Genomic DNA, 26,036 nt, shown 5'->3' on the forward strand with positions numbered 1-26,036 from the left:
ACCCAGGCTGGAGTGCAATGGCATGATCACAGTTCACTGCAGCCTCAACCTCCTAGGCTCAAATGATCCTCCCACCTCAGTCTCCCTAGCTAGGACTACAGATGCCCAGCTACTTTTAAAATTTTTGTAGAGATGGGTTTTTGCTATGTTGCTCAGGCTGATCTCAACTTGCCTTGGCCTCCCAAAATGTTGGGATGACAGGTGTGAGCCACTGTGCCCAGCCTCAATCTCCCTTTCTAATGTATCACAAAGTCCTTTAGATTTTGCCTCTGAAACACTCTAGGCTCTGTCCACGCATCCCCTGGCCCATTGCTACTGCTGTCTTGCTGCCTACCATCACCCTGTGCCTGGGGGTCTCTGCAATATCTTCTCTCTGCAGGCTTCTCAAAGGCACAGGAGTAGGCTACCTCAAAAGCTAACAGAGCAGATCACTCTCCAACGTATAGGAATTTAGTACTCTCCTTGCTCTGATTATAAAGTACAATTATCTTCCTACCCGTTCAAGATCTGCCCTCAGATTACCTGTCCTGCCTCATCTGCTGCCATATCACCTGCTCTGATCTAGGCTACAACTTTATGGAGGTAATTTCTAATGTCTCTGAAATGCTAGGCACATTCTCCCCTTGGATCTCTACCTTTGCTCTTTCCTCTGCCTGAGAGATGTTCGTTCAGCAACCCCCATCCCATGTCTCCATGTCTCATTTTGAATGTCACTTCTTCATGGAAGCCCTCCCTGATCTCTACTTTCCTGGTTCCCCTTATCCATGGTTATCTTGATCACAATAGCCAGCAATCGTTAACCACTGTGGTACCCTTCTCATTCACCAGGCTATTCATGTTTCATTTTCTTTCACAACACCCCCTTAGAAAATTACACTTCCTCCTTTTACACTTCAGGGTACTGAGATTTAGAGTCAGCAGGTAACGTTCTCAAGGTCACATAGCAATGCAGTGCGAAGATTCACCCTAGGTCTTTCTGATTCCTTTTCACCAGCCTTCTCCACTTTTTGCTACTTCCCATCAACCACACCATATTGAAATTGCCTATTTCCTCCTCCTGCTTCCCCATTAGAATTGGAGCTACTTGCTTATATGTCATGATATCTCCCATGCTTAGCACAGACTGGGTACCTAGAACAGACCCAATTACATGGTTGAATAAATGCAGTCAGTGTGCTCAGGTGCTGAGATCCATGGCCAGAAAGAGACTGGTGATAGATTTATGCCCAGAGGAGTATGAACCTGCCTGGTTGCTTGAGGGTTAAAATATAGGATGATGACTCAGAGCTGGAGACAACCTTAGCATTCGCTTTCTAGATGAAGCCCCTGGAGAAGATGCAATCTTCCTGAGATCCCTCTACCGGCTTTTGGCTGAATTAGCTTATGACCTCAGGGCCCTGGTTGAATCCTAACTGATATCAAAACAAAGTAAGACCTCAGGTCTTCTGAGATGCAGGATGCTTACTTGCCTTACTACTAAGATGAAGCTTTCAAACTCACCCCATTTCCAAGTCCATGCCAGGTCTTATGCCCACACCCAGACTGGCCCAGTCAACAAATATTTATCGGGCACCTCCAATGAACAAAGGAGGCACCCGTGTGGAAGAAACAGATTCAACAGCCTAGTAGAGAAGAGTGGCATGATACAAGTATTTACATACATAATTACCTAAACAGATGCAAAGGCACAAAGTAGTAGGGTGAGGAAGTACAGAATATGTGGGGGCATCTGACAGCCTAGGAGTTCCAGGAAGTTTCTCAGTCAAGACATGGAGGGTGGGTAGGAGTTAGGTAAGCCAAATATCCTGAGACCCTGCTATGGGAGATGGGAGACATACTCAGGAAATGGAGAGCAAAGCAGAATGGAAGGAGCAGGAAGGACAAGAGAATTTCCACCCGTGGGGGAGACCCATGGGTGGGCCCAAGTCAGATAATCCAGGGCCTTGGCGAAACAGTTTGGACTGTTGTCTAAAGACAAACTCCACAGGGGGGAAGGTCACATTGATCCCACCAGGTCTATCTGTGTCCTGTGGTCAAGGTGGCACCATCCTCATGGTCAAGGGGAAAGTAGGTCAGGCATGGTGGCTCACACCTATAATCCCAGCACTTCGGGAGGCCAAGGCAGATCACTTGATATCAGGAGTTTGAGACCATCGTGGCCAACATGGTGAAACCCCGTCTCTCCTAAAATACGAAAATTAGCTGGGTGTGGTGGTGTGGACCTGTAATCCCAGCTACTCAGGGGGCTGAGGCAGGAGAATCGCTTGAACCCAGGAGGCAGACGTTGCAGTGAGCCGAGACTGAGCCACTGCACTCCTTGCTGGGTGACAGAGCGAGAGTCCCTCTAAAAATAAAGGGGGGTGGGGGTGGGGGCAAAATCATGGTGCTGAATGTAAGGACACTGGATTTTCTTTTTTTTTTTTTTTTGAGACAGAGTCGGAGTCTCTCTCTGTCGCCCATGCTAGAGTGCAGTGGCACAATCTTGGCTCACTGCAGCCTCCTCCTCCCGGGTTCAAGTGATTCTCCTGTCTCGGCCTCCCAAGTAACTGGGATTACAGACACCTGCCACTACGCCCAGCTAATTTTTGTATTTTTAGTAAAGATGGGGTTTCGTCATGTTGGTCGGGCTGGTCTCAAACTCCTGACCTCAGGTGATCTGCCCGCTTCAGCCCCCCAAAGTGCTAGGATTACAGGTATGACTGGACACTGGATTTTCTACACTGCCATTATCTCCCTCCAGGCCTCAGTATCCTGCCTGTAGTATGGGTCAGTAAGTCCAGACCAGGTAATGTTAAGCTCTTTCCATCTGGGACAAAACAGTAATAATAAGAATAGTAGGCTGGGCGCAGTGGCTCACACCTGTAATCCCAGCACTTTGGGAGGCTGAGGTGGGAGGATCACAAGTTGAGGAGTTCGAGACCAGCCTGACCAACATGGTGAAAACCCGTCTCTACTAAAAATACAAAAATTGGACTGGCATGGTGGCGCACACCTGTAATCCCAGCTACTTGGGAGGCTGAGGCAGAATTGCGTGAACCCAGGAAGCGGAGATTGCAGTGAGCCGAGATTGCGCCATTGCACTCCTGCCTGGGCAACAGAGTGAGACTCCATTAAAAAAAAAACGAAGTTTCAATGAAGAATAATAAGGCCAAGTGCAATGGCTCACACCTGTAATTCCAGCACTTTGGGAAGCTGAGGCAGGATTATCACTTGATCCTAGGAGTTTGAGGCCAACCTGGGCAACGTAGCAAGACCCTATCACTACAAAAAATACAAAAATTAGCAATGCACGGTGTTGTGCCTGTAGTTCCAGCTACTGAAGAGGCTGAGGTGGGAGGATTACTTGAGCCCAGGCAGTCAAGGCCGCAATGAGCTATGATCATACCACTGCATTCCAGCCTGGGTGATACAGTAAGACTGTGATGCAGAATAACAAGCAAACAAAAAGAATAATAACACTAGCATTTATAGCGTGTTTTCTGTGTGCCTACTATTGTGCAAAACACTTCTCATTGAATCTTCATGACAACCACCTGAATAGGTAACTATGATTATGCACATTTGACAGATGAGAAAAAAGACTGAGGAATTAAGTAAATAGTGCAAGGTCCCCTAGCAAAAAAGTGAAAGAGCTGGGATTCAAGCCCGAGTCTGCTCTGACACCCAGCCTGACTCATCTGCCATCTCTTACTGCTAAGATACTTTAGGAAGTTTCAAAACCTGAAAAATCCATGATGGCTTGTGCCAGTTTAACATGTTTTAAGGCTGTTTCAGCTGCTTTGAACTTTTGATGAGGTGCCCTGGTGACTCTGGATGGCTCCCAGATGAAGCACTGAAGAAGCATTCCCCGAGGTGCCAGGGCCTCCTGGAGATCGAATAGCAATGTGGCATGATGAACGCAGAGCGGACAGAAACCACATCTTTGCGCCCCAGCCTCGTGAACCCTCACCAGGTCTACTCAGGCCAGACAGGGATCCTGAGGTTGTTTTTCCAGGAGCCTGGCAGGGCCCCCTCTCTCTCCCTAACAAACCAGGCTGTCATTCCCCTCACCTTGCAAATAATCTCCCTCCCAGGCACCGAGACTGCTGCCTTCTGCAGCATAAATGTGAACACTGTTGTGGAATGCCTGCCACACTCCCGTGGGCTTTTGCCAGAGGGCCTCCCGCCAGTGATCTGCCCTTCAGAAACTGGCCTCGGATTTCTCAGTCTCCATTTGTGACCTTGGTGGTGAGAGGTTTGGGAGTCTAAATGCAAAGAAATCAAAGATCAGAGCCGTGAGAGTTACCAGAGTCCACAGAACAATCTGGATGAAAAGACTACTAATGTCATGTGAGTGGACAGCCTCATTTTACAGGTGAAAAAGCTGAGGTCCAGACAGGAGACAGATGGTACGCAGAGGACACAGACATGTAAGAATAGGTTGACACAGCAGGTCAAGTTCATTTCCAGGGAGGCTTTATGGCATTGGGACTGCTCAATGTTCTTTCCTGCTCTTTGGTTAATGCACCCCATCTCTTTTTGGAATTTTCTCTTTTTTAAAAAATTTATTTTTGGCCAGGCATGGTGGCTCACACTTGTAATCCCAGCACTTTGGGAGGCCAAGATGGGTGGATCATTTGAGGCCAGGAGTTCGAGATCAGCCTGGCCAACATGCCAAAACCCCATCTCTACTACTAAAAATACAAAAATTAGCTGGGTGTGTTAGCTCACACCTGTAATCCCAGCTACTCGGGAGGCTGAGGCACAAGAATCACTTGAACCCAGGAGGCAGAGGTTGCAGTGCGCTGAGATTGTGCCACTGCACTCTAGTCTGGGTGACACAGTGAGACCCTGTCTTAAATATATATATATATATGTCTGTGTATATATATATATATCTATATATGTCTGTGTGTATATATATATATGTCTGTATATATATATGTCTGTGTGTGTATATATATGTCTATATATATATGTCTGTATATATATATATGTCTGTATATATATATGTCTGTGTGTATATATATATATGTCTATATATATGTCTGTATATATATATGTCTATATATATATATGTCTGTATATATATATATTATTTTCAAATTTTAAAAAAATTTTTCAGTAGAGTCAGGGTCTCACCATGTGGCCCAGGTTGGTCTTGAACTCCTGGACTCAAGTGATCCTCCTGCCTTGGCCTCCCAAAGTGCTGGGATTACAAGCAAATGTCACCAGTCCCAACCCTGGAATTTTCTCTTACCCATTGTGGGTGGTCTTTGTAAGCCCAAGGAAGTGCCTGCCCTCTTCTAGCCACAGAGATGTCCAGAAGAGATGGCGCAGACTCTTTCTCTCAGGACTTTGAATCTTTTTTTGTTTTTTTTTTTTGTTTTTTGTTTTTTTGTTTTGTCTTGTTTTGTTTTGTTTTGTTTTTTTGAGACGGAGTCTCGCTCTCTCTCCAGGCTGGAGCGCAGTGCCACGATCTCGGCTCATTGCAACCTCCGCCTCCCAGGTTCAAGTGATTCTCATGCTTCAGCCTCCCAAATAGTTGGGACTACCGGTGCATGCCACTATGCCCAGCTAAGTTTTGTATTTTTAGTAGAGATGGGGTTTCACCATGTTGGCCAGGATGGTCTTGATCTCTTGACTGCGTGATCTGCCCGCCTTGGCCTCCTAAAGTGCTGGGATTACAGGCCTGAACCACTCACCCGGCCAGACTTTGAATCTTAACTGGAATAATCCTGAACAGAGCACATCTCTTCTGCTGCCTGTCCCTGGAGTGGCTGAGTCATCCAGCTCTCTAAACACTTGGCATTGCCTGGGTCAAAACTGTCTCAACCCTGGCTTCCCTATCTCCGTCAATTCTAGAGCTCTCCAACACCCTTCTAGAAAATTCCTCTTAGGACTAAATTAGCCAGTAGGAGTTTCCGTTTCTTGCAACTAAAAAGCCATGAAGGATGAAGCATTCTTTAAATTTTCCCCACAATTTCATGCTGTCTTGCTCTGAGGCAACAACCTTTAAAAAAAAAATGGCACAGACACAGAAACACTGCAAGTCATAACAAGGTATACATACAACCAAACCCTGGGTAGTTGTATCTTTTCAGTCAGTGGCTGCATATTTTGTTCTTTCACTATCTACATTTGGGGATAGTTTGTACTGGAGTTCAGCCCCCACTCATAACACAGCTGATAGGGTGGTCTACACACTATAGTGTCTCCACGCTTACTGTCTCAAAGTATCAAACCCAAATAAACTCTGTGCAGTTTAAACACAATTCTCAGATCTTTTTAAAAACTGCCTTTTTTTTTTTTTTTTTTTTTTTTTTGAGACAGAGTCTCGCTCTATCACCAAGTTGGAATGCAATGGCGCGATCTCGACTCACTGCAACCTCCGCCTCCCGGGTTCAAGTGATTCTCATGCCTCAGCCTCTCGATAGCTGGGATTACAGGCACCCACCACCATGCCCGGCTAATTTTTGTATTTTTACTAGAGATGGGGTTTCCTCATGTTGGCCAGGCTGGTCTCCAACTCCTGACCTCAGATGATCCACCCGCCTCGGCCTCCCAAAGTGCTGGAATTACAGGTGTGAGCCACCAGGCTCGACCAAAACTGCCATTTAAGAAATTACTATTTTATGAAAGGTTTTGTGCTAAGGATTTTATATACCATCTAATCATCTGAACAATTCTGCAGATGGTGCATTACTCTCAGCTTAATTGCATTAATGTGAAAACTGGCCCTCCAAATTGGGAAAGGGACAGTTGTAAATGAATGTCAAGGTCACGTAGCTAACAGTGGTGGTCTTTAGGTATAATCTCAGCTCGATCTGATTCCAGAGTCCTTGCTGTAAAACCTTAGGCTGAATTGCCTGGAAATGACTCAGTGGTGCCCGAGTCAGGTGGTTTTCTATTCAGAGAATGCCCCACCATAGGATGTTGAGTATCAGAATCTCCAGGGAAATTGTCATTTGAAATGCATATTTAATATCATGTTATAATTTTATATTTGGAAAGTAAAAAGTAGGCTGGGAGCAGTGGCTCACACCTGTAGTCCCAACACTTTTGGAGGCCAAGGCGGGCTGATCACTTGAGGTCAGGAGTTCAAGACCAGCCTGGCCAACATGGCGAAACCCTATCTCTATCAAAAGTACAAAAAAATTAGCCAAGTATGATGGCACGTGCCTGTAGTCCCAGCTATTCGGGTGGCTGTGGCATGAGAATCACTTGAACCCAGGAGGTGGAGGTTGCAGTGAGCCGATCATGCCACTGCACTCCAGCCTGGGTGACAGAGCAAGACTCTGTCTCAAAAAGTAAATAAATAAAGTAAAACATAAAGACAATCCCCATGTTTTTATTTTTGTTTTTATTTTTTATTTATTTTTTTTAAGATGGAATTTCGCTCTTTCGCCCAGGTTGGAGTGCAGTGGCGCGATCTCAGCTCACTGCAACCTCTGCCTTCCAGTTTCAAGCAATTCTCCTGCCTCAGCCTCCTGAGTAGCTGGGACTACAGGTGCCCACCATCATGCCTGGCTGATTTTTGTATTTTTAGTAGAGACAGGGTTTCCCTATGTTGGCCAGGCTGGTCTCGAACTCCTGACCTCATGATCCACCCGCCTCAGCCTCCCAAAGTGCTGGGATAACAGGCGTAAGCCACTGCGCCTGGCTCCCCAATGTTTTTAATACAAACCAGGCCACCTTTGAGAGTGCAAGTGGCTCCCGTGGTTGATTAGGTCTAGGTGTTCCCAGGCAAACTGGGATATATGATCACCTTTCCACAGAAGAGAAAACAGGTGCAAGTAGGTGAAGATGGCATAGCCAGCAAGTGGTAGAGTAGGTATCAGAATCCTGAAATAAAATAACACCCAACATTCCCCTGTGACTTTTCTGACAGCCCGAGTTCTTCCAACCTTTTAAAACTCTGATCAAAACTAGCTTCTGCCAGGAAGCCCTTCCCAACTAACTGCAGCTCCTTCTGCATCTTTGTCTTCTGACAGCCACCTTGCACTGTACTTCATGAATTTTCTGTTGAATTATAGACTGTGGTTTTTCATGTGTGTGTGCACATGTGTAAACAGGCAGTCGTTGCTTTGTATGGTTCTATTTTTTTTTCTTTTTTTCTCAGTGTGATAGTATATCTCACGTTAACTAAGACCTCACCTTGGTTACCATGGAACCATGAAAAATGAGGACACAGTTCTGATACAAATGAGTTTCCATGAATACAGTGCCTTACAAAGTGAGGAGAGCCTGTTTTCTGTTTTTCTTATTTATTTATTTATTTTGAGACAGGGTCTCACTCTGTCATCCAGGCTGGAGTGCAGTGGCACAATCATGTCTCACTGCAGCCTGGACCTCCCAGGCTCAAGCAGTCCTCCCACCTCAGTCTCCAGAGTAGCTAGCACTACAAGCGTGTGCTACTTACTACACCTGGCTACTTTCTAAATTTTTTGTAGAGATGGGGGTCTCCCTGTGTTGCTCAGGCTGGCCTTGAACTCCCGGACTCAAGCAATCTTCCTGCATTGGCCCTCAAGACTGCTGGGGTTACAGGTGTGAGCCGCCATACCTCGCTTGTTTTTCTCTTATGATGGTATATTAGTTTCCTAGGATTGCCAAAACAGATTATGATGAATTGTGTGGCTTATAACAATAAAACTTTATTGTCACGGTTCTAGAGACTAGAAATCTAAAATTAAGGTGTCAGCAGGGCTGTGCTCCCTCTGGAGATTCTAAAGGAAAGTCATTCCCTGCCTTTCCCAGAGTAGATGCTGGCATTCTTTGGCTTTCCTTGGCATGTAGATGCATCTCTACAATCTCTGCCTCTGACTTCACCTGGACTCCTCCCCTGCATGTGTATGTATCTCCATAAGTCCTTGATTTTCTTTTTCTTTTTTTTGAGACATAGTCTCACTCTGTCACCTGGGCTGTAGTGCAGTGGTGTGACTTCAGCTCACTGCAACCTCCACCTCCCGGGTTCAAGCGAAATTCTCACGTCTCAGGCTCCCAAGTAGCTGGGACCACAGATGCATGCTACCACGCCCAGCTAATTTTTGTATTTTTAGTACAGACAGGGATTCACTACGTTGGCCAGGCTGGTCTCGAGCTCCTGACTTCAAGTGATCCACCTGCCTCAGTCTCCCAAAGTGCTGGAAGTAAAGGCGTGAGCCACCTCGCCCAGCCTGGATTTAAGGATTTAAATCAGTGATTGGATTTAAGGTTCACCCTAATTCAGTATGATCTCATCTTACTAATTACATCTGCAAAGACTCTATTTCCAAACAAGGTCACATTCTGAAATTCCTGGTGGACATGAACTTGGAGGATCACTATTCAGTCCACTACAGGTGGATAAGCACCTCCAGGGCTGGATTTACAGCATAAATCAACTCCACTCCCAGTGCTAAACTAGCAAGTACATACAGCAGGCACTCAATAATCTAGGTAAGACCCATTCACAGGGGTGGATTTGAATGAGGGCAATGAGCTCCGTTCACTGGAAGCCAGTTTTATTTTCTCCTTCCAGCCCTCTGTACAGCCAACCACTCCCAAGCCCATTTCCTTCCCTTTTTTGACATGGCTTTCTCTTCCTGCTCCCCACCCACCCTTGCTGCCTCTTCTCTTTCTTCCTCCCACTTTCCCGCCTTGAATGACAGTTTAGGGGAAGCCGTATGTGTACGCATGTGTGTGTGCACAGGCATGCATTCTGGAAGCAAGGAAGCCCCTCCTCACTTCGAGCACCTTCACCCATCCAAGCATGTCGTTATTCTCTGCTTTTAGGGTTTAAGGCCATTAGGGTTCCTCTGAAAGTTGAACTAAATTCTCAACCCTTAGTCAAATGTCCTCTCTTAGCCACACACCCTTCCGATTTTTTTCTTCCAGAAGTCCCAGGCGAAAAGGTTCCTCATTGCTAGCACTCCCTGTGCCTTCCTCTTTTTAGTTTCTGGATGTCAGTTCACTTTTTTGGTGAAAAATTAACAATATGTTGTCACTTCAAGAACACTATGCGCCAAGCAGTGTGCCAAGCCCTTCACACACATTATCTCGCCCATTCTTTATGTGTTTCTCATTGTACCGAGGAGAATACTGAGGGTTTAAGCAACGAGGTAGTTCGTCAAAAGTCATGCAGCTGATTGAAGGTGGAGTCAGGATTCGAACCTACATTCATCAGATTCCAGAGTGCATTCTCTCCACCACAGTATAGGGTTGTGAAAGCAACCCTTGGGAACATTATTCCTTTAGAATGCTTCCTAGCCAAGCTTCCTGAAAACACATAAGACCATTGAGTACTAACTGCTGTTTTCTTTAAGGAGTTAAGGTTAACAGACTCTTTACACTTCCCTTCTCCTCTGAAATCACTGGGGTAGGAGTAGGGTTGCTGCTAAACGGGAACTCATTGACAACCTGCAGATTTTTATACAAAATCCCCTTGGAATTGGTTTTTCTCATAGCAGTTACTTTGAGTTTCTGAGTGCAATAACTTAAGGTCTAAAATGAAAACTCAAAATTTCAAAATACTCCTCCTTGTTGGCAGATTTCCATTAAACTTGATTCAGCATTTTCAGTCAGGGAACAAGTCACAAGATATCCCCAAATCAGAGGCAACTAACAGACACTCTAATCACGGTAAACTTCTCGCAGTTTTATGAACAAACCTTTCTCTCCTGCCTCTTTGCACCTTTTCCTTCTGCCTAACACCTCTCTCTGAACCCAACTATTTGCCAGTGGCACAGTTTTGAGGGAGGCATTTAGCCATCCTGGCTCTGCCCTGAAGGAGTCCTTATCTGAACCCTAAAGCAGCCCTTGATGTCTCACTCTTAGGGAAGCCTGGGAAGGAGAAAGTTGTTAAAATCTGGGCCCTGCCCCAAATCTACTATGTCAGAATCTCTAGGGTGGATCCTGGGGAAGATGCATCTCAACAAGTTCTCCAGGCGCTTGGGAAGATGTCCTGGACCAAGATTCCAAGCGTTGAATCGTTACTTCATCTTCACAATTTTTATCTTGTACTTTAAGAAAATGTGGAGCTTACTGTGTTCCAGGCACTCATGCAGTGATCATAGCAACCCTAGTGAGGAAGATATCGTTATCATCCCTGTGCTGCAGACAAGGCAACAGGGGCACCAAGAGGTTAAGGAATTGGTCCCGTCGGGCGTGGTGGCTCACGCCTGTAATCCCAGCACTTTGGGAGGCCGAGGCTGGCGGATCACGAGGTCAGGAGATGGAGACCATCCTGGCCAACACGGTGAAACCCCGTTTCTACTAAAAATACAAAAAAATAGCTGGGCGTGGTGGTGGGCGCCTGTAGTCCCAGCTACTCGGGAGGCTGAGACAGGAGAATGACGTGAACCCAGGAGGCTGAGACAGGAGAATGACGTGAACCCAGGAGGCGGAGCTTGCAGTGAGCAGAGATCGCGCCACTGCACTCCAGCCTGGGCGACAGAGCGAGACTCCGTCTCAAAAAAAAAAAAAGAAACTGATCGGAAGTCACCCATCAAGTAAGCGGCAGAGCTGGCTCCTGCCTGCTGCACTCTCCTACTTCTTTATATCTGTGGATTTTTTTTTTTTCATTTAAATAATTGATTTGAATTTCATGTAAAATCTATGAGGGCAGAGATTTTCAGCTGTTTGTTCAATGCTGGATACCAATGGGCTAGAACAATGCCAGGCGGAGTAACAGTCAATATATATTTGTTAAGTGAATAAATGCATACAGAAAATCTCAACGTGGAATGAAGGTGTTGGTTATATTTTTTCCTTATATTCACTAAAATTACACAGATATAGTTACTACCATAAAAAGTCTGTGTAGGCAGGGTGCAGTGGCTCACGCCTGTAATCCCAGCACTTTGGGAGGCCGAGGCCGTCAGACCATTTGAGGTCAGGAGTTTGAAACCAGCCTGGCCAACATGGTGAAACTCCGTCTCTACTAAAAATTCAAAAATTAGCCGGCCATGGTGGCGCGTGCCTGTATACCAGCTACTTGAGAGGCTGAGGCATGAGAATCGCTTGAACTCAGAGGTGGAGGTTGCAGTGAGCCAAGATCGCACCACTGCACTCCAGCCTGGGTGACGGAGTAAGACTCTGCCTCAAAAAAAAAAAAAAAAAAAAAACCTCCGTGTATCAGGAAGGGGAACATCACACACCGGGAACTGTTGTGGGGTGGGGGGAGGGGGGAGGGATAGCATTAGGAGATATACCTAATGCTAAATGACGAGTTAGTGGGTGTAGCACACCAACATGGCACATGTATACATATGTAACAAACCTGCATGTTGTGCACATGTACCCTAAAACTTAAAGTATCATAATAATAAAATTAAAAAAAAAAAAGAAAAAAAAATTCTGTGTATCACCTTAAGTCCTGTCCCATTTCTATACTGGTATCTATACCCTAGTTTGGGAAGCCCTAAGCTCCAGCTTACTTCTATTATTATACTGACCAGAGTAAACTGTAATTTATCTTCCAGACTGTAAGCTCCCAAGAACAGGGACTCGATTTACCCATCCTTGTGTCCCTGTGGTTGAGGGTAAAGGCCAACAGTGCCATTCTCCATTCTTGCTAGAAAGAACTGGTTATAGATTTGATGGTTCCTTCAAATCCTTTGAGATATGAAAGAAAATGATAGAATTCAATGGATGGCAAGAACAACAAGAGGAAGGAGGCCTGGACTGGAGCCCACTGAAGGGAGGACTTCCAGGTTTGAGCTGATGAGCATCAGGACACCTGCACTCTACTTCCGGCTGATTCTTCATGTCCTGGAGATAGTCTACTACTTTGAACTGGTGGCCTTTCTCAGGCTGCGAATTCCTTGAGGTAAAGATCATGTCTTTCCTGTTGTTCACCAGTTTATCTGCAGAACCTGCTTAGTAACCGGCACACAGAAGGTGCTCAGTAAAAAAATGTGGGTTTAATGAATACATGAGGGAAAAATTGTTAAATATGTTCTGATTAGGAAATTACATCATGCTTTCTCCCTCATTTTCTTCTGTTTCCACAGTCTCCTAGGGCTCTAATATTTTCATAAAATATGGGTTTGTGGAAGGAAATTTGGTTGGAAAGATTGATTTAAAGTTGTACGGGAGGCCAGGCATGATGGTTCACACCTGTAATCCCAGCACTTTGGGAGGCCAAGGCAGGCGGATCATAAGGTCAAGAGATCGAGACTATCTTGGCCAACGTGGTGAAACCCCGTCTCTACTAAAAATACAAAAATTAGCTGGGCTTGGTGGTGTGCGCCTGTAGTCCCAGCTACTTGGGAGGCTGAGGCAGGGGAATCGCTTGAACCCAGAAGGTGGAAGTTGCAGTGAGCCAAGGTCGAACCACTGCACTCCAGTCTGGCGACAGAGCGAGACTCTGTCTCAAAAAATATATATATAAAATAAAGTTGTATGGGAAAAGCATTATACATAAGCTGGAAAAATGACAATAAGACACATAAAAGAAAAGGGACTGTGGAACTTTCCCTGGGGAAGAGTATATGTCCAGTCCCACCCCAGATATCAGCCTCCAGCCCCCTGGTTGTCAAACTCTGGGACTGGTGCAGTGACCTCACCAGAAGGCATGAGCTCCAGCGAATTATTCAGAATATTGGTTCTGCTTTGGATGAGATGCCAATGAGAGTATCACCAGCTAACTGCAGGCAGGGAGGAAGTCAATGGTAATTAAGCTTTGTTTCCTTGTACACAGCAGCCACCCGCAAGGTACACAGGAAATATACAGGCAGAAGTTGCCAAGAGCAACTGCAGATGAAAACTAGTAATAAAATCAGGTACCACTCCAAAAAGAGATACTGGAGAAGAACAAAGCTACAGCTATACGGAATTGTACCTGAGATGGCACACACACTTATGATGTATCAGGTCACTACCATCCTAACATATCAAACTGAAAATGTCACCCCCATCTGGAGAGTGGGACACATTTTATTGAAAAAATGTTTTCTCTTGTTTGTTTATATGCTCTGCACTAGTGGCTGGTTCAGTAATAAATCCGTAGGGCCTTTTTTTAAATAAATGAATAATAAATTAGAAGAAAAAAAAAAAAGACCGTGGCTCCTATCTTGGGCACTTCTTGAGTTCTGCCTCCCATCAGTCATCCCAGGGGACGTCAGCTGCCACTTTGATGGCTGCACTTTGGAGAGGCCCACGGAGGAGGAACCAATGTCTCCAGCCAATAGTCAGCAAAGACCTGAGGACTTTCCAAAGCCGTGTGAGTGACCCTGGAAGGGAATGCTCCCAGAGTCCAGCCTTGAGAAGACCTCAACTTTGACAGAGAGCTTGAGTGCAGGCTCCAGAGAGACCAGGAGCAGAACTGGGATTCCTGTCTCATAGAAAGTGTGAGATAATTAGTGTTTATTGTTTTGGCTTGCTAAATTTGGGGTAATTTGTCACACAGCAATAGATAATTAGTATATCATTTAAAAAAATTACTCTGGGGCTGGGCACAGTAGCTTATACCTGTAATCCCAATACTTCAGGAGGTCAAGGTGAGAGGACTGCTTGCATTCAAGAGTTAGAGACCAGCCTGGGCAACATAGCCAGATCCCATCTCTACAAAAAATTTTAAAAATTAGCTGGGCCTTCAGCCAGCTGCAGTGGCTCATGCCTGTAATCCCAGCACTTTGGGGGGCCGAGGCGGGCAGATCACCTGAGGTCAGGAGTTTGAGACTAGCCTGACCGACATGGTGAAACCCCGTCTCCACTAAAAAAATACAAAAATTATCCGGGCATGGTGGCGCGCTTCTATAATCCCGGCTACTCAGGAGGCTGGGGCAGGAAAATCGCTTGAACCCAGGCGGCAGAGGTTGCAGTGAGCCGAGATCACACCACTGCACTCCAGCCTGGGCGAGAGAGTGAGACTCTGTCTCAAAAAAAAAAAATTAGCTGGGCCTGGTGGTACATGCCTGTGGTCCCAGTTTCTCGAGTGGCTGAGGTGGGAGAATCATCTGAGCTCGGAATGTCAAGGCTGTAGTGAATCTTGATCATGGATCACTGTACTCCAGCCTGGGCAAACAGAGTCCCTGAGACCCTGTCTCAAAATAAATAAATAAATAACTCCATAGAGATAGTCATTAGCTTTGTTCACCAAATATTTCCAGTTCTCCCTCCTCCTGGGAACATGGTAGAATTAATTTCCCTGCCCCATCTGTTAGGTGTGGCCTTCTTATGTGCCTTGGCCAGTGAAATGTGAGTGGAAGTGAGATATGACACTTCCAGGCAAAAGTTTTAAAATCCAATGTGCAAGTCACTTTGGATGTGTCTCTTTGTTCCTGTATGGCAATCTTGGAAGCACAGGGATAAAACTTTTTCATCTGGGCCCCTGGCTGAGCATGACACAGAACAGAACCTCCCAGTGAACCAAGGAGGAACATACAGTATAAGAAATAAGCCTTTGTTGAGGCTGGGCACTGTGGCTCACGCCTGTAATCCCAGCATTTTGGAAGGCCAAGGTGGTAGGATCACCTGAGGTCGGAAGTTCAAGACCAGCCTGGCCAACATGGTGAAATGCCATCTCTACAAAAAATTCGAAAATTAGCTGGGCGTGGTGGCACATGCCTATAGTCCTAGCTACTCAGGAGGCTGAGGCAGGAGAATCGCTTGAACCCGGGAGGTAGAGGTTGCAGTGAACTGAGACTGCGCTACTGCACTCCAGCCTGGGCAACAGAGTGACCCCACCTCCAAAAAATTACATAATAATAATAAGAAGAAGCCTTCATTGTTGTAAGTCACTGAGACTTTGGAGTTGTTTGTTACTACTAGCTTACTTTGACTTATATAAACCACGGTGTCTCTTTGACAATTATAATTTAACTCAAAATGTAATTCAATCAAACCTGCAGCTAATCAACAGACCACATTACCATTTTGTTCACCTGAGTTATTAGTATTTGCATCTAAACCAAGATTTACTATGGTCACTTAATAGGGATATCCATAAAGATCATCATTTTATTATAGTCACCTTTACAAGAATTCACTGGAGAAACCTCTATCTCAGTGCCAAGATAACTCTTCTTTTTGGAACCAGAGATTATAACCTTACTTTTATTTATTTATTTACTCATTCATTCATTTTGAGATGGAGTCTCACTCACTCTGTTGCCCAGGCTGGAGTGCAGTGGCGCGATCTTGGCTTACTGCAACCTCCACCTCCCTGGTTCAAGTGATTCTCCTGCCTCAGCCTCCCCAGTAGCTGGGTTTAAAGGGGCACCAACATGCTGGGCTAGTTTTTTTATTTTTAGTAGAGATGGGATTTTACCATGTTGGGCAGGCTGATCTCCAACTCCTGATCTCAAGTGATCTGCCCACCTTGGCCTCCCAAAGTGCTGGGATTACAGGTATGAGCCACCACGCCTGGCCTATAACCTTACTTTTAATATGTGTATTTTATTTTAAGCTCTGAGGACATTAGGAGCAAATAAATGAAGAAATTTCCCTTTTTACCCTGGCTGGTAGGAAGCTCCAAGTCAAACTGCAGTCTATCTACAGCAAGCTCATAAGATTGTATGGCACTTATTTTTAGTACTAACCTTGTCCTGGCTTCATTCTATTTTTCTTTTTTTAATTTTTGTTATCCTGATTTCTTTACTTATTTTTTCTCTTGTTGAAATATATTCCCATGAGGAACCTCACATCCGTTTTCAAATGAGGAAAGAACATTAAAACATAGGCAGCATAACTTGTAAACATCAGTGACAGAACAAGCTTAAGCATTAGCATCAGAAAATATCTGGGCTTCATCTGAGTTTGACTACGTAGTAGCTGTGTAACTTTGTAAGAATCATCGTGTCTCAGTTTCTTCCTTTATAGAAGTCAGGGTGAGAGGCTAATAATATCTCCCTTGAAACTTTGTGTTGAAGATTGTACTGGGGAAAGTACTTGGCCCTTCATAAGAGCTCTTACCAAATTTTAGTTCTTTCCTTCCTCAACCCCAAATCCCTTGAGTAGCTATTTGCTCTTGGCCTTGCTCAATCCATCTTCCCGGACAGTATGCAATGCACCCTGGTGAGCTCAGAAACATCCCCTGCTGAGGAAATGGATTTCAGCTGCATCGGGAGAAACTTAGGTCAAAAGAAAGATGGGGAAAAAAGGACTGGATAAGAGAAAATTACATCTGTCCAGTGCCTACTACAATCCTTAGCATAAATGAGCTCATGCAATCACAGTGGGAACAAGCAGGCAGAAACTCTGGTTTCTGGTAGACGCTGCAGTGCACCACAGAGGTCATGGGGCTGCCTCTGAGAGGCGTCCTAAAGGGGAACCTCTTCAGTGTGGTCCTGCTGGAAAGCAGGAGATAGGTTATTACAGTTCATATTTTAAAATGGTATTCATATGTGTAATTCTGTGTGATGCATAAGGTGTCGAGCAGGGTTTTCCAATCTCAGCACTACTGACATTTTGGGCTGGATAGCTCTCTGTTGTACGGACCATTCTGTGTCTTTTTTTTTCTTTTTCTGAGTTGGAGTCTCGCTCTGTCCATCGGGCTGGAGTGCAATGGCATCATCTCAGCTCACCGCAACCTCTGCCTCCCGGGTTGAAGCAATTCTCCTGCCTCAGCTTCCTGAGTAGTTAGGATTACAGGTGTGTGCCACCATGCCCAGCTAATTTTTGTATATTTAGTAGAGACGGGGTTTCACCATGTTGGCCAGGCTGGTGTCAAACTCCTGACCTTGTGATCTGCCTGCCTCAGCCTCCCAGAGTGCTGGGATTACAGGCGTGAGCCACCGCGCCTGGCCACCTGTTCTATGTCTTATCGGATGTTTCTGTAACTCTGGCCTTTGCCCCCCAGATCCCAGCAGCTCTCCCATCTCAGGTCATGACAATTAATAATGCCTCCCGGCATTGCCAAATGTCCCTTGGGAGGCCAGATTGTCCCCTCTCCTCCTGTGTGAACCATGATGTAAAGTAACAAAGCATTGTGGCATAGTTCAGTATTTATTAAGCATCCAAAGTGTGGAGAGAGAAAAATGCTTAAGACCTGGGCTTGCTCCTTAAGCAACTCGTGACTCATGCAGCAGTAGGGGAGACGAAGTGTCCACATATAATTGCCTTTAAGTGTGGCCAGCAGAGTAATAGAGAAATGAATGAGGAAGGAAGTACCACCTGAGCTCAGCAGGGGAGAGGACAGCTCTTCTCAGAGTAGAGAGGAGGGGGATTCTTTGGTAGAGCCTGGATCTGAAACCGCTGACTGCCCTCCCCAAAGTGGGCCCACTCCCTCCTTGGTTGCAATTCTTTTTTCAGCACCCTGTATGTTTTCTTCACAGGATGGTCTATTATTTATTTGAGACAGAGTATCATTCTGTCACCCAGGCTGGAGTACAGTGGTGCTATCTCGGTTCGCTGCAAACTTTGATTCTGCGGTTCAAGCGATTCTTGCTCCTCAGCCTCCTGAGTAGCTGGGATTACAGGCATGCCCCCACACCGGGCTAATATTTGTATTTTTAATAGGGACAGGATTTCACTATATTGGCCAGGCTGGTCTTGAACTTCTGGCCTCAATTGATCTGCCCACCTCGACCTCCCAAAGTGCTGGGATTATAGGCATGAGCCACTGCACCTGGCCAGCAAGGTCTATAATCTAAAACAAACTTTTTTTTTGGTTTCCTTTTTTTTTTTTTAAGACAGAATCTCACTGTGTTGCCCAGGCTGGAGTGCAGTGGCATGATTTCGGCTCACTGCAACTGCTGCCTCCCAGGTTCAAGTGATTCTCCTGCCTCAGCTTCCCCAGTAGCTGGGATTATAGGTGTGCACCACCATACCTGGCTAATTTTTTTTTTTTTTTTTTTTTTGGTAAGCATTCAACAAATGTTAGTTTTAATAGGACTTAATATATAGCATTTTTTATTCTCAATCCACAATTATACATATTATACAGCATATATGTGTGGCCTATGGGTTACATATGTATTTTTAAATGTTTTATTACTTAAAGGATTGAGTATCAGTTTCCTATACAATAGAAACTGGGCATGCCAGTACACAGGCAATCCATGAAGCACTGTTCACACGTCTTGATTTTCAAAATAATCTTACAAGGTAAAATAGTAATATGCCCAATTGATAGCTAAGCAAACTGTATCTAGTAGCAAGCATTAATGAGTAAAAAGAATAGAGCACTCCTGACTTCAAGTCCAGTACTCTTTCCATTTACCGCCTCCCTCCTGAGTAGCTGTTAAGGGACATCTATCTTCTTTATATATATATATTTTTTTTTTTTTTATTATTATACTTTAAGTTCTAGGATACATGTGCACAATGTGCAGGTTTGTTACATATGTATACATGTGCCATGTTGGTGTGCTGCACCCATTAACTCGTCATTTACATTAGGTATATCTCCTAATGCAATCCCTCCCCCCTCCCCCCACCCCACAACAGGCCCCCGTGTGTGATGTACCCCTTCCTGCGTCCATGTGTTCTCATTGTTCAATTCCCACCTATGAGTGAGAACATGTGGTGTTTGGTTTTCTGTCCTTGCGATAGTTTGCTGAGAATGATGGTTTCCAATTTCATCCATGTCCCTACAAAGGACATGAATGCATCATTTTTTATGGCTGCATAGTATTCCATGGTGTGTATGTGCCACATTTTCTTAGTCCAGTCTATCATTGTTGGACATTTGGCTTGGTTCCAAGTCTTTGCTATTGTGAATAGTGCCGCAATAAACATATGTGTGCATGTGTCTATAGCAGCATGATTTATATTCCTTTGGTTATATATCCAGTCATGGGATGGCTGGATCAAATGGTATTTCTAGTTCTAGATCCCTGAGGAATCGCCACACTGACTTCCACAATGGTTGAACTAGTTTACAGTCCCACCAACAGTGTAAAAGTGTTCCTATTTCTCCACATCCTCTCCAGCACCTGTTGTTTCCTGACTTTTTAATGATCACCATTCTAACTGGTATGAGATGGTATCTCATTGTGGTTTTGATTTGCATTTCTCTGATGGCCAGTGATGATGAGCATTTTTTCATGTGTCTTTTGGCTGCATAAATATCTTCTTTTGAGAAGTGTCTGTTCATATCCTTCGCCCATTTTTTGATGGGGTTGTTTGTTTTTTGCTTGTAAATTAGTTTGAGTTCTTTGTAGATTCTGGATATTAGCCCTTTGTCAGACGAGTAGATGGCAAAAATTTTCTCCCATTCTGTAGGTTGCCTGTTCACTCTGACGGTAGTTTCTTTTGCTGTGCAGAAGCTCTTTAGTTTAATTAGATCCCATTTGTCAATTCTGGCTTTTGTTGTCATTGCTTTTGGTGTTTTAGACATGAAGTCCTTGCCCATGCCCATGTTCTGAATGGTATTGCCTAAGTTTTCTTCTAGGGTTTTTATGGTTTTAGGTCTAACATTTAAGTCGTTAATCCATCTTGAATTAATTTTTGTATAAGGTGTAAGGTAGGGATTCAGTTTCAGCCTTCTACATGTGGCTAGCCAGTTTTCCCAGCACCATTTATTAAATAGGGAATCCTTTCCCCATTTCTTGTTTTTGTCAGGTTTGTCAAAGATCAGATGGTTGTAGATGTGTGGTATTATTTCTGAGGGCTCTGTTCTGTTCCATTGGTCTGTATCTCTGTTTTGGTACCAGTACAATGCTGTTTTGGTTACTGTAGCCTTGTAGTATAGTTTGAAGTCAAGTAGCATGATGCCTCCAGCTTTGTTCTTTTAGCTTAGGATTGACTTGGCAATGCGGGCTCTTTTTTGGTTCCATGTGAACTTTAAAGTAGTTTTTTCCAATTCTGTGAAGAAAGTCATTGGTAGCTTGATGGGGATGGTATTGAATCTATAAATTACCTTGGGCAGTATGGCCATTTTCACAATATTGATTCTTCCTATCCATGAGCATGGAATGTTCTTCCATTTGTTTGTGTCCTCTTTTATTTCCTTGAGAAGTGGTTTGTAGTTCTCCTTGAAGAGGTCCTTCACATCCCTTGTAAGTTGGATTCCTAGGTATTTTATTCTCTTTGAAGCAATTGTGAATGGGAGTTCACTCATGATTTGGCTCTCTGTTTGTCTGTTATTGGTGTATAAGAATGCTTGTGATTTTTGTACATTGATTTTGTATCCTGAGACTTTGCTGAAGTTGCTTATCAGCTAAAGGAGATTTTGGGCTGAGATGATGGGGTTTTCTAGATATACGATCATGTCATCTGCAAACAGGGACAATTTGACTTCCTCTTTTCCTAATTGAATACCCTTTATTTCCTTCTCCTGCCTGATTGCCCTGGCCAGAACTTCCAACACTATGTTGAATAGGAGTGGTGAGAGAGGGCATCCCTGTCTTGTGCCAGTTTTCAAAGGGAATGCTTCCAGTTTTTGTCCATTCAGTATGATATTGGCTGTGGGTTTGTCATAAATAGCTCTTATTATTTTTAGATACTTCCCATCAATACCTAATTTATTCAGAGTTTTTAGCATGAAGCGCTGTTGAACTTTGTTGAAGGCCTTTTCTGCATCTATTGAGATAATCATGTGGTTTTTGTCTTTGGTTCTCTTTATATGCTGGATTATGTTTATTGATTTGCGTATATTGAACCAGCCTTGCATCCCAGGGATGAAGCCCACTTGATCATGGTGGATAAGCTTTTTGATGTGCCGCTGGATTTTGTTTGCCAGTATTTTACTGAGGATTTTTGCATCGATGTTCATCAGGGATATTGGTCTAAAAACCCCTTTTTTTGTTGTCTCTGCCAGGCTTTGGTATCAGGATGGTGCTGGCCTCATAAAATGAGTTAGGGAGGATTCCCTGTTTTTCTATTGATTGGAATAGTTTCAGAAGGAATGGTACCAGCCCCTCCTTGTACCTCTGGAAGAATTCGGCTGTGAATCCGTCTGGTCCTGGACTGTTTTTGGTTGTTAAGCTATTAATTATTGCCTCAATTTCAGAGCCTATTATTGGTCTATTAAGAGATTCAACTTCTTCCTAGTTTAGTCTTGGGAGGGTGTATGTGTCCAGGAATTTATCCATTTCTTCTAGATTTTCTAGTTTATTTGCATAGAACACCTGGCTAATTTTTGTGTTTTTAATAGACATGAGGTTTCACCATGTCGGCCAAGCTGGTCTCAAACTCCTGGCCTCAACTGATCCGCCTGCCTCAGCCTCCCAAAGTGCTGGAACTACAGGTGCAAGCCACTGCACCCAGCCTGTTTCTTTATAAATGTATTTGTCTCTTTCCTTCACCAGCCCCTAGTGACAAAGACTACTTTTGTCTTGTCAACTCTGGAATCCCTGGCCTCTGGCATAAGGTAGAACCTACATCAGGGACTCAACAACTATTAAGGGGAGGAAGAAAACAAGAAAATAAGGAAAGCAGGGAGGGAGAGAAGGAGAAAGAAAGGGAGGGAGGCAGGAATGAAGGAAGGAAGGAAGGAAGGAAGGAAGGAAAACCAGAGATTCCCCAGGCAAGTGAGGTGGGAAGAGCATTCCAGGCAGACAACCTTATGTGCAAAGGCTCAGAGGTCAACGGGACTGACTACATAATTTGTAGGGCCCGGTGCAAAATGAAAATGCAGGCTTCCTTACTCAAATGTTACTAAGAATTTCAAGACAGCTACCACAGAGCATTAAACCAAATGTGGGCTTTTCTGAGAGGGGGGCCCTTTGTGATTGCACAGGTTACCCGCCCACGAAGCTGTCCTTTGAAGACAAGCATCATAAATGATCAGCAGTCGGGTAGAGCTTACCTCTCTCAATCCACACCTTGGTCAGAAGAGGTAGTCAATGTGACCTCTAGCAACCACACCATGTTTCCTAACAGCTGAAGCCAGTTTCCCAGAAGAGAACAGAGCGCATGTAAGGGTGTTCTTCCAAATTTGATGTTGATACTAAGAAATACCATAGGACATGTTTTTTCGGTATAGGCTGCACAACGCATTGCTTGGTGAAAGCTTGCTAAAACTCTCAGTAAGCCCCAAACAGAGCTGCAGTGGGTGGAGTTCTGGATCAAAGCCTGCCTGCTGAAAGTAGAAAGTACTGAGTTTCTACTAATGAGGCCCATTCAGTGTCTAGTCGAATCTTTCTCTATTCTGTGCCTGGCGAACACGGCAATTTGTTATCAACCCACAGAGTGAGCTGCAGATAAATGCTCTCTGATCCTATCTTTGATAAAACCTGTAATTTACAGGCTATCTTAGGTGATAACTGTAATTGGAACTTTTACGTTATGTTTTACTTTCAGTTGTGATTACCCACAGCTCCATTTGCTTAGATACATCTAAAGGGTACCTGTACTTGGGTCTAGTTTTGACCTTGTACTTGGTGTGAGTGTGTGTGAGTGCATGTGAGTGTGTGTTCATACATACACACATACCCTTTTGTGAAATTTGCACATGTATAAATATGAAATGGTTAATTACTTTATTTGCTTTGTTTCTGTTAAGCCTAGAAAAAGCTGGTAATCCCAGAGACATTGGAAATACCGTTTCCATATAGAGCCAGTAATCTCATTACTAGGTTTATACCCAAAGGATTATAAATCATTTTACTAAAGACACATGCAAGTATTTGCTTATCACAGCAGTATTTACAATATCAAAGACTTGGAACCAACCCAAATGCCCATCAATGATACACTGGATAAAGAAAACATGGCATATATGCCATGGAATACTATGCAGCCATAAAAAAGAATGAGTTCATGTCTTTTGCAGGGACATGGATGAAGCTGGAAGCCATCATTTTCAGCAAACTAACACAGGAACAGAAAACCAAACACCACATGTTCTCACTCACAAGTAGGAGTTGAACAATGAGAACACATGGACACAGGGAGGGGAACATCACATACTGGGGCCTGTCAGGGGGTGGGGGACACGAGGAGGGAGAGCATTAGGACAAATACCTAATGCATGTGGGGCTTGAAACCTAGATGATGGGTTGACAGGTGGAGCAAACCACCATGGCACATATATACCTGTGTAACAAAGCTGCATGTTCTGCACACGTATTCCAGAACTTAAAGTAAAATTATATATATACGTATATAATATATGTGTATCTATATTATTATAATCTATGTATATATTACATATAATGTATGCATCTATTATATATAATATATATTATATATAATATAGTATATATTATATATATAATAGATGCATACATTATATATAATATATACTATATATCATATATGTATCTATTATATATAACATATGTATATATTAGATATTATATATGTATATATTAGATATTATATATGTATATATTATATATAATACATGTATATATTATATATTATATGTATATATCATATATTATATATTATATGTATATATCATATATTATATGTATATATCATATATTATATATGTATATATTATATATCTTATATATGTATATATTATATATGTATATGTTATATATGTATATATTATATATTATATATGTATATATGTATATATCATATATGTATATATTATATATGTATATGTTATATATGTATATATTATATATTATATATGTATATATGTATATATTATATATGTATATATTATATATTATATATGTATGTATTATATATATAATATATAATATATAATATATGATATATGATATATAATATATAATATGCATATATTATATATGTATATATAATATATATTATATAGTATACTATATATGATATATATTATATATAACACATTATATATAATATATATTATATATAAAACATTATCAATAATATATGATATATTATATATAATATATAATATATGTATATATAATATATACATATGTATATATTATATATACACATAAAATATATGTATGTATTATATATACACATATAATGTATGTATGTATTATATATACATATATAATATATGTATATATATTATACATACACATATAATATGTGTATATTATACGTACATATATAATATATGTGTATATTATACGTACATATATAATATATGTGTATATTATACGTATAATATATGTGTATATTATACGTATAATATATGTGTATATTATACGTATAATATATGTGTATATTATACGTATAATATATGTGTATATTATACGTATAATATATGAGTATATTATATGTAATATATGTGTATATTATATGTAATATATGTGTATATTATATATATCATACATGTGTATATTATATATATCATACATGTGTATATTATATATATCATACATGTGTATATTATATATCATACATTTGTATATTATATATACATGTATACAATACATGTATATATTATATATATAATACATGTATATATTATATATATAATACATGTATATATTATATATAATACATGTATATATTATATATAACATATGTATATATTATATATAATACATGTATATATTATATATAACATATGTATATATTACATATGTATATGTATATATTATATATGTATATATTATATGTATATGTATATATTATATATTATATATGTATATATTATATATGTATATGTATATATTATGTATTGTATATGTATATATTATATATGTATATGTATATATTATATATTGTATATGTATATATTATATATGTATATGTATATATTATATATGTATATATTAAATATAATATATATGATATATGTATATGTATATATTAAATACAATATATAATATATGTATATGTATATATTATATATGATATATAATATATGTATATGTATATATGATATATAATATATGTATATATTATCTATGTATATGTATATATTATATAGAATATATGTATATATTACATAGAATATATGTATATATTCTATAATATATGTATATATTATATATGTATATATATTCTATATAATATATGTATATATAATATATGTATATCTTATATGTAATATATGTATATCTTATATATAATGTATACATATATTATATATAATATATGTATATATTATATACAACATATGTATATCTTATGTATAATATACATGTTATATATAATATATACATATATGTATATATTATATATTATATATGTATATAGATAATATGTATATATTTATATATGTATATGTTATGTATATTATATATGTTATGTTTAATATATGTATATATTATATATATAACATA

The sequence above is a fragment of the Pongo abelii genome, chromosome 7 (assembly GCF_028885655.2).
Source record: "Pongo abelii isolate AG06213 chromosome 7, NHGRI_mPonAbe1-v2.0_pri, whole genome shotgun sequence".
Taxonomy (NCBI): domain Eukaryota; kingdom Metazoa; phylum Chordata; class Mammalia; order Primates; family Hominidae; genus Pongo; species Pongo abelii.